The sequence below is a fragment of the Bos indicus genome, chromosome 8, assembly GCF_029378745.1.
Source record: "Bos indicus isolate NIAB-ARS_2022 breed Sahiwal x Tharparkar chromosome 8, NIAB-ARS_B.indTharparkar_mat_pri_1.0, whole genome shotgun sequence".
Classification (NCBI taxonomy): Eukaryota; Metazoa; Chordata; class Mammalia; order Artiodactyla; family Bovidae; genus Bos; species Bos indicus.
Window position 1 is genome coordinate 70,151,193 of NC_091767.1, and position 11,121 is coordinate 70,162,313.

Below are 11,121 nucleotides of genomic sequence, written 5' to 3' on the forward strand. Positions count from 1 at the left end.
GGGTGTACATGTGTTCCCCATCTGAAGGATAATTGCTTTACAATATTGTGGTTGAGCTTCCCCTGTGGCTCAGCAGTGAACAATCCGCCTGCAATGCAGAAGATGCAGGAGGCCCAGGGTTTGATCCCTAGGTGGGGAAGATCCCCTGGAGAAGGGCATGGCCATCCATTCTACTATCCTTGCCTGGAGAATCCCATAGACAGAGGAGCCTGGCAGGCTACAGTTCACAGGGTCACAAAGAGTCGCACATGACAGAAGCGACTGAGCATGCATGTATGCATCGTGTTGGTTTCTGCCACACATCAACATGGATCAGCCATCGGTATACATATGCCCCCCCTCTCTTAAACCTCCCTCCCACCTCCCTCCACATCCCACCTCTCTAGGTTGGATGGGCCCCAGTCGGGAAGGCTAACATCCCACAAACCTGGTAACCACACTGACCAGCAGCTAGTGGGGCATGGTACACATATGTGTGTCTTGGATGGCCTCAGGGTCCAAGCCAGACCAGCAGTGCTCAGTTTTCCATATGAAGAAAATTGAGACCCCGTCAGGCTTCCAGATTTGGGAATCCACCTTTCATCCTTCTTGAGCCCTGTAGGGGAGATATCCAGGTCACCTACACATGCTTCCTGGGTCTCTACCCTGTTTGTCCAGCCATAATGTATTCTCCCTCTACTCATGAGTCTCTGTCACATGGCTCACATCTTAGGGCCATTTAGGCAATGGCACCCCACTCCAGTACTCTTGCCTGGAAAATCCCAAGGATGGAGGAGCCTGGTGAGCTGCAGTCCATAGGGTCGCTAAGAGTCGGACACGACTGAGCGACTTCACTTTCACTTTTCACTTTCATGCATTGGAGAAGGAAATGGCAACCCACTCCGGTGTTCTTGCCTGGAGAATCCCAGGGATTGAGGAGCCTGGTGGGCTGCCGTCTATGGGCTCGCATAGAGTCGGACATGACTGAAGCGACTTAGCAGCAGCAGCAGCAGTAGCAGCAGAGCAGAATTAAATTAAGGTTTCTCCTAGCAAGAAAATAATTCAGTTCCAGGGTGATATTCAGTCCAGAATTCTGGTTCTTGTTATTAGCTACTGGCTGATCCTGAACTTTTAGGTAACAGCTTGCAAGGGCCACCAGGAGCTAGTGGCACATCTCAATTCTGCTTTGATCTCTGTAGTTACGTCAGGCCCTGGTCCCCTGCCTTTAGGACTGTTGGTGACCATGGAAACCATGAACTCAATGGTCTGTTTTTGTTCTACCTTGTGGGGTAGACGCCATTGAGATGATTCTTACAAAGTGCTTAAAAAGTGGGGTGGGGGAGAGGGGATACATAATAGGGGCTCACTAAGTTCTATGTGTCTTTAGAAGTTGTCTTTGAGAGCTCAACCTTAAGTCTATTTCTTCTGTCTTCCCAACCATTCTGTATGCTATTTATCATACTGACATCATTTCCTTTCTGCTTACCCCAGTTAGGACTTTATTTTCTGCAACTGAGCCCTGACAGATGCAGGTCAAAGAGAGAAATGACCAGTAAGTTAAGGAAAGGGATATAATTATACAAAAAGATATTCTTGAAATGAGTACACATACAAACTGTGTTAATCAACGTGAAAACATTGATAAAACCTATAGCTTTTCAGAATATGTAAGGTGTTCAAATTCACAAAAAATAAAACAGAGACAAATAACAATGGAAAAACTGAAAATGTGATCTAAGAATTATCTTTTGGACATGTACTAGATCCAGGTGATTTTATGATAAAATTATTTCTAAAATGGCAGGATATTTTATTTAACATTAAGTGATGCATTTTTTCATTAAAAGTAGCTCCTGATTTCTCCTACTAGCCCAGAAACTCAACATCCATCCTTCACCACTTTATGCGTAGAACAAGAAAGTAGAGTTGCTCAGCTTTGAGTTTCAGGACAGGTTTTACCTTACTGGAAAGACAGAGCCTGAAGGCCAAGTGTACGATTTTCAAGAGTCAGATTTTTGAGAAGGAAGTTACCTTCATTTTGCTTTATATTCAAGAAAATTTATGAATCAATAAGCATAGATGAAACCATGGAGGACACAAAGTTATGATCTCATATGGTCAAACGACTCTCAATAAGAGTGCTAAGACAACTGAATGGGGGAAAGGACAGTCTTCTCAACCAATGGTGCTGGGAGAACTGGATATCCACGTGCAAAAGAACTGAAGTTGGGCTCTCACCTAACACCATATATAAAAATTAACTAAAAAGGGATCAAAGATTTAAATGTAAGCTCAAAAGCTGCAAAACTCTTAAGAGAAAATATAGGGGCAACTCTTCATGACATCTGATTTGGCAATGATTTCTTAGAAATGACACCAAAGACACAGAAAAATAAATAAAAAATAGACAAAGTGAACTTCCTGAAAAAAAAAAAACAAACTGTTGTGCATGAAAGGACACTATAAACAATAAAAAGACAACTCACAGAATGGGGTAAAACATTTTCAAATCACAAATCTAATAAAAGATTCACATCCAGAAAATATAAAGAACTCCTATTCCTCAACAACCTGATTCAAAAATGAGTAAAGGACTTAAGTAGACATTTCTCCAGAGGAGATATATCAATGGCCAGTAAGCACATGAAAATATAGTTAACATCACTAGTGCATCAGAGAATTGCACATCAAAACTAGAATGAGATACCACCTCACACCGTTTAGGATGGCTACTATCAAATAATCCGAAAGTAAGTGTTGGTGAAGATGTGGAGAAGCTGGAATCCTAGGGCACTGCTGGTGGGGCTATAAAATGGTGCAGCCTTTTATAAAAAATAGTAGAGGGTGCCTCAAAAAGTTAAAATAGAATTAACATTTGGTCCAATACCTCCACTTCTGGGTATATGCCCCAAAGATTGAAAGCAAAACCTTGAAGAGATGTTTGTATACTCATTATTCACAGTAGGCAAAAGGTGGAAGCAACCCAGACAGAGTAAATGAATGATGTCAACAGATAAATGGATGGACAACATACTACAGATATATATTCTATCATATGATGGAATATCATTCAGCCTTAAAAAGGAAGGGAACTCTGACACATGCTACAGCACGAATGAACTTTGAAGAAATTATGCTAAGTGAAATAAACCAGTCATGAAAGGATAAACACTGTATGAGTCCACTCATATGAGGTACATAAAATAGTGAAATTCATTTAGACAGAAAATAGAAAAGTGGTTGCTGGGGGCTGAGGTGAGGGGAGAATGGGGAACAGAGGTTCTGTTTTGCAAAGTGAAAAATGTTCTGGAGTTGGGTGATGATAATGGTTGCATAACAGTGTAAATGTACTCAATGCCTCAGAACTGTACACTGAAAAATGGCTAAAATGGCAAATTTTATGATACATTATTTTACTACAGTTTAAATAAATTTTTAAAAATTAAAACAACAAAAAAGCACATCAAAGTCAAAATAAAACAGGAAGCTCTCTCTAAACAAATAAGATCTGTATTAACTCATGGATGTATATGGAGAAAATGATAAAATTTTAATATTGAAGAAATATTCATTAAAGAAAATTGAATCAATGGAGAGATACCTATATACCTAGTTGGGACAGTTTAATATTTTAAAAATATCAATGATCTTCAAATGAATTTATAGGTATAAAGCAATTCAAATAAAAAATTTTTCATTTTTAATGCAAGTTAAAAAGAAAGCCTAAACTTCATTTGGAAGAATCAGGGTAACTGAATAGGCCAGGAATGCTTTGGAAAGGAAAAGTTAATGGGGTATGGAGGGGAGAAGAGCATGTCCTATTTCATTTTTCCTGTAAAACTACTGTAAGTAAAACATTATGGTTCTGTCACAAGAACATGGCTCCGTCACAGCTCAGTGAAACAGAGTTGGAAGTCCAGGAACAAATTCAAGTGTGAGTGAAGATTCAATATATGATAAAATTGGGATTTAAGTGAGGAAAGTACAGAGACTAGGACAGTTGACTATTCAGAAGAAAGAAACCCAGACACTTCAATTAGTTAAATGTGAAATACAAAACTATAAAAGAATGAGAAAATAGTATAAAATATTTATTCAGTACTGGGGAAAGGCCTTGCTAAGATTAAAAGCAAAGAAAACACATTAATAAAAAACAAAAATGCATATTTATTAAGAGATAAAAATCTGAAATTTTTGAATGCACAAGCACAAACATAAAATTATTAAGTGCTAACAGACAAGATAAAAGTCAAGCAACAAACTAGGAAATAATATTTATAACAGGTGATGAAAGACCAATATTTGTAATTTATAAAGAGCCATTATAAATCAATATACAAAGTATCATTCCACTGAAAAATGAGTAAAGATTCTGAACAAATAATTCACAAAATAAGAAATAAACATATGATTAAAACAATGTTCTATCTCATTAACAAATGAAGAATGGAAATTGAAACTAGGTACATTTTATTACATAAAAACTATCAAAGCCTTAAAAAGGTTTATGCAGTTTAAACCTGAAATTCTGCTAGGAATTTACCTTATGGAAATGCCCACATATTTGCTGTATTATTTCTAATAGTAATAGTCTGGAAATCATGAAGTCTAACAAGAGAAAATTAGATGTTTTAAAATGATAACATTTTATACAGGGGAACTACCACTAAAATGTAGGTGGCACACTATTAAAAATATTGTAAAAATGCTAAGTGACATAAAAAGATGTACACAAGCTTAGCAGTCAGCATTCCTAGAGGAGCTTGATGGTACACTCAACCTGGGATAAACTTATAGGGAAGCAATAAAAGGGCTACCTACAAAGATGAGGGCAGAGTGTAGGGAAACACATTGTTTCTTGTGGTCGCTAAGCCATGTCCGACTCTTTGCATCCCCATGGACTGTAACCTGCCAGGCTCTTCTGTCCATGGGATTTCCCAGCAAGAATGCTTACTGCCATTTCCTTTTTCAAGGGATCTTCCTGACCCAGAGATAGAATCCACGTCTCTTGCATTGGCAGGTGGGTTCTTTACCACTGACTAACCAGGGAAGCCCAGGGAGAAACATTACAGGTAATACAATAACCCAGGACTAAAGTCACAGCACAATGTCTCTAGACTTCCAGGCATGCAGTACAGGCAGGGCAGAGACTAGGGTGAGAAAACTGAGGCACCTAGACTGAAAAACTTAAGGACCCATTCACTCAGGATTGTGCAAGTGAGAGTGAGTGCCTTTATATTTTTGCATCGCAGGCACCTCCCTCATCCCATCCTAGCCTTGGCCTTGGGGGAAGAAGCTACTAAGGGAACTTGGAAAGGGAGTCCTACAGAGAAAGCTGTCTGGAGATAGCAGTGATCTTCCATAGGGTACCAGAGGCAGCCCAAGGTGACCCCACAGAAAGACTATCTGAGATAAATGCTCTTAATTCTCTTCCCATCCTCTTATCTCCCACAAGGCTTCCTCTCACCAGACCTACTTGGAAGCCAGAGGGCAAGGCTACTCCACAGTCAGTCCAGCCTCTGGGCCAAACAGCAGGGCAGATAAAGAAAGAGTGAATTTGAAGGGCACAAAACAGACAGGAATGGGGCAGGTCTGAACCTTTAAAGAATGACATAGCCTGAATATACAACATAAACCGATTAAAATCAACCAGATCCAAGATGGCAGACAAGTTGACTTCCTTCCAATGGACCTTGACCCTCAGAGTGTGTATGTGTGTTTCTGCTCAGTTGTATCTGACTCTTTGAGGCCCCATGGACTGTAGCCCGTCAGCGTTCTCCATCCATGGAATTCTCCAGACAGAAATACTGGAGTGAATTGCCATTTCCTTCTCTAGGGGATCTTCCCCACACAGGGATCGACCTGAGTCCCCTGTGTCTCAGAGGCTGAATGAAGGCTATTTCTTGCAAACAAGAAACAAGGAACATGGAAAAGATTTGTACATGGAGAGCACCACAGGGTCCTGCTCAGTTTCAGTCTCGTGACTATTACTGCAGGTTAGGAGTTCTGTTGGGGCTTCCCTGGTGGCTTGGTGGTAAAGAATCCACCTGTAATTCAGGAGTCGTGGGTTCAATCCCTGGGTGGGGAAGATCCCCTGGAGAAGGAAATGGCAACCCACTCCAGTATTCTTGCCTGGAGAATCCCATGGACAGCGAGCATGGCAAGCTACAGTCCTTGGGGTCACAAAGACCTGGACATGACTGAAGCGACTTAGTGTGCACAGCCTCTGAGGCTTTCCCTAAATTCCAACAGACAGATTCATACAGTTGCTAAGTAGGGAAAGGAGGGCATGTAGAAACAAAGGAGAAGCAGTCACGAAACAATGGTGCAGTGATAAAGCAGTATCCTGGCTCCTCTGCAAGTAATACACATAACAATACCTTTGAGTTATTCTGCAGGAATTAAGGCCCCCACATTAATTAACAGATTGTTGTTGTTTAGTCACTAAGTCATGTCTGACTCTTTTGTGACCCCATGGACTATAGCCCACCAGGCTCCTCTGTCCATGGGATTCTCCAGGCAAGAATACTGGAGTAGGTTGCCATTCCTTTCTCCTGGGTATCTTCCTGACCCAGGGATTGAACCCATGTCTCTTGTGTCTTCTGCATTGACAGGCGGATACTTTACCACTGAGCTACCAGTGAAGGATGGTAACTTCAGGTTGAGCACAAGATTCCTTGTTACCTCACCACAAACCAATCAGAGAAAAATCTGCACAAAGTGGAAGACAAGAAAGACTCTCATCTCCTCCTCAAATGATTTTCCCTTTAAAAACTTTTGTGATCAAGCATCATAGGAGTTGGCTTTTGGACACGAGTTCTCCTTCTCTCCAGGTTGCTGTCTTTTGAAAAAAGGAACTTTTCCTTTCCTACTAATGCATCTCCTGAGTATTGGCTTTTTAACAGTGAGCAACTGAACCTGAGTTTGGTAACAAGATAAGGCAGAAAAACATATGACCTAAATAAGCAAAGTAGTGTCAACTACAAATTGGTACCTGCCAAGGGCATTTGCCATCTGCTTCTGTGAAGACTGAACCCTGTGCTGCTGCAGCTGTTGACCTTTGACACACCCTGAAGGGAGTTCAGAGTGCAGAGTAAGGGAGTTCAGAGTAAGGTAAACTGGTGGGACAGGTCTTTAGATAGAGATTTTCAGGAACTGATTTAATGATCCCAATCCTTGCAGCTCCTCATATCTAGAAAAACACTAAATCCCTTCATGGTGACATTTGCTCCTCATGACTAACAGAAAACCTTTTATAAAGTCAGTGCTTGATTGTGTTAAACTCTGCTGCTGCTAAATCGCTTCAGTCATGTCCAACTCTGTGCGACCCCATAGACGGCAGCCCACCAGGCTCCCCCGTCCCTGGGATTCTCCAGGCAAGAACACTGGAGTGGGTTGCCATTTCCTTCTTCAATGCAGAAAAGTGAAAGTGAAGTCACTCAGTCATGTCCGACTCTTAGCGACCCCATGGACTGCAGCCCACCAGGCTCCTCTGTCCATGGGATTTTCCAGGCAAGAGTACTGGAGTGGGATGCCATTGCCTTCCAAAATCTTATATATTGACCTTCCCCCACTATCTCTTTGGAACAGTCTCTCAGAGCTATCTGAGGTGCTGTCTCCTGTGCTGCAGTCCTCATTTTGCCCCAAATAAAACTTAATTTCTACTCTCATGTTGTGTATTTCTTTAATCAACAGTATACAGACATGGAAGGGGACTTGGGAAAGTCAGCTCCTTGCAGGGCATCACATCTGACTTCTAAGGATCTTGCTTCAGCCACATAACATTCTGCCCTCTATGCTTCCCCTTGGAGGCCATGTGCTGACCTCCTAGTCACAATTCCTCATTCCCCAAGGGCTTTGAAACCCAGCTCACTGTCTTCTCTACTCAGGTCTTAACTTCCTCTAAGTCAATTTAGCATCACAAGTCTGAGTGATCCAACAAGACGGTTTCTCAATTCCCTGATTATTTTATCTTCTAAGATCTTTAAGTCCATTTTGTTTTTGTTACCTTCTCCCCAGGGCACACTGCTTCACTTCTTTTTTTTCTCATTTTTTGAAAGTTTATTTATTTTTGACTCTACTCAGTCTTCATTACTGTGTGCAGGTTTTCTCTAGTTACAGTGGTCAGGGGCTACTCTCTCTCTAGTTGTGGTATGTGAGCTTCTCATTGCAGTGGCTTCTCTCATGGCAGTGCACAGGCTCTAGGTGTGTGGGCTTCCGTAGTTGTGGCTCCCAGGCTCTAGATCACAGGCTCAGTAGTTGTGGCTCACCAGCTTAGTTGCCCTGTGGCGTATGGAATTCTCCTGGACCAGGGATCAAAATCGTGTCCTCTGCATTGGCAGGCGAACTCCCAACCACTGACCACCAGGGAACTCTGCTCCACTTCTGCTGTCAGAGATCTCACATCCCTTTTCAGCCCCATGCTTCCAGCTCTCTCATTCATTGACTTCCTCCCCTTAAAACTATTTCTCAACCACATGAAACCCATCAGTCCCATATAATGATTTTACAGGAGAGCAAACCACAACCAAAAAAGCTATGAGACAAAGACTACCTGAATACCTCTGCTTTCATGTCAACACAATGGGGAAGGTGTTTCTCCCTAAATCAAAGGTTTTCCTGTCTTTCTAGATTTCAGTCTTCTTCCTCTCACCCTCACCCAGCCCATCAGTTGTTCCTTTCCCATTTCTTAATCCCTCCCCTTCAACTTGATTCTTCCTCCCAGCCCCTAAACATGCTTGTGTTTCTTCCATCCTTAAAAAATCTCTCTGCAGTAGATGCTGTCATGCATAACCCAGCTTCCCCTCCTGGACTGAGACATTCATCCTTCCAGCTGCCAGGAGTATTGGCTGCCGACAGCTCACAGCTCAAACCCCCTCTGAGAACTGCCATAGTTGGCTGATTGGCGCTGGGATATTTTAGGGGTACTTGGGATTTGTTTTAAGCAGGTATACTAAGACAGGGCTTTCCAGGTGGCTCAGATGGTAAAGAATATGACTACAATTTGGGAGACCTGGGCTCAATCCCTGAGTCGGGAAGATCCTCTGGAGAAGGGAATGGCAACCCACTCCAGTATTCTTGCCTAGAGAATCCCATGGACTGAGGAGCCTGGCAGGCTACAGTCCATAGGGCTGGAAAGAGTCAGACACAGCTGAGCAACAACACTACTATTACTACTAAGACACGCAGACCTAGAGATGACTGTCATGAAGCAAGAGGTTTGCGCTCACCAATCCTTAGAAACAGGAGGTATAGCACGCCCTGTAGGAACACACCAGGAAGCACCAGCATTGGTCAGGAGGCAGAGGAAGTGAGGGGAAAATAGGGGAACGTGTGAAAACCGTTATTATAATTTCCATGAGGAAGGCAGTGTAAGCAGGTTTAGGACTGGCCAGTTAGAGTAATTTCATGGACGCTAGAGAATGTGGCTCTGGTGCCTGACACTTGCATGATTGGGGCAGGTGGATAGTGACCCTGGTGTAAGATTCTGATAAAGGAGATGGCTGGTGGCAGGTGGGGTGGGGGCTGGGGGTGAATGGACTCTGATTTCCTATTCTGATTTGCATAGGAAAGTCATGCTTACAGAGGAGTCATTTTCTGTCTCTAGAATTAGCTAGTCCTGGGAGGGGCAGACTCTCCAGAATCAGCAAGGCTCCAGATGTCAAAACATCAGAAAATACAGAAGATAAAATGGCATTAATACGTGGGGTAAAGGGCCAAGCCCCCTTAACTTGATTCTGGGACAATTCAGAAAGGCCATCCTAGTTCCACATCTCCCAGAGGGCTCTGCTGAGCCTGGATCCTTATATCACAGTCCAACCTCTCGCTCCACTCCTTCACACGGTGTGCCCCTACCCTCAGGAGTGCTCCCCAAGACACTTCCTGCCTGCAAACCTCCGTCTCAGAATCTGTTTCCCAGGGTCCCGACCCAAGACACTCTGCAAGCCCCACTAACCATCACCCATCACTCTCCTTGCCTTCATAGCCAGACTTTCTGGGAGAGCAACCTCTCTTCAGTCTCCACTGCTGCAAAAAGACTTGCACACCTTTGTCTTCGCTGTTCTCTAACTTCAGGGTGACTCACAATCATGTGAATGTCTTTGTTAAACCACAGATGGAGGGCCTCCAGCTCTGAGCTCCTGATTCTGTAGATCTGAGGCAAGGCCCAACAACCTTCTTTCCAAACTTGCCCACACGTTAAAGAACGCTTGTTTCTTTAACAGTCTCCAGTTCTGTTCGGATGAAGTCCAAGCTTCCTTTCAGGAGCCTCATCTCCCCTTGTACTTTTTTTTTTTTTTTTTCCTTTTGGTTGTTATTTATTTTTTCTTTTGGCCATGCCACGCAGTTTGCAGGATCTTAGTTCTCTGACCAAGGATCAAACCCAAACCTCCTGAAGAGGAAGCATGGAGTCTTGACCACTGAACCACCAGGGAAGTCGCCCCTTGTGCGTTTCTGAATCTGCTATCCAGTGACTCTGTGGTTTCTCATGGAAATAGGCTCTCCTCTCACCTGTGGGCCTTTGCACATATTTTGTTTGTGCCTGGACACCCTGCACGTCTTTCCCTTGCTTAGGCAGCCCCCTTTTAACCTGCTGTCTCTTCTCAACTGATTTCTTCAAGAAGTCTTGAACTTCTCCCTGCCTCCCTTCACAGGCAGCTCCAATATGTGGATGGGGAAGTGAACAATGGGGGAGCTGGCTCTCTAATCATAGAAACCCCTCCTCCTGGCTGAGGCAAAATAGCAAAGGAAGAGGCCCTGATGGGGTGAACTGGGCACATTGGCGGCTTGTGCGGATGGAGGTGAAGAGGCTGTATCTACAGAAGGAGGGGCTTTTCCTGTGGCTCTGGACCCATGAAAGCGGCCACCCCCTGGGGCTGGCAATCTCATCCAGCTCCCCTCAGCCCAGGCAGCAGCCGCTCCACCCGCCCCCCCGCCACCTCTCTCTGTCCCTCCCCCACTTCACAGCTTGGGTCAGATGAGCCCCACATGCTGCACCAGCTCTCCCAGGGGAGTCACCTCCCCACTCCTGGTGAGGTCACGTGATTGGTTTGGTATGCGTGACAAGCTCCCCCAGAGTGATGCTCTGAGGGGTGACCTTGTCATCCAGCACACAACCAGCTCCTTTGGAATTTGCTGATGGAC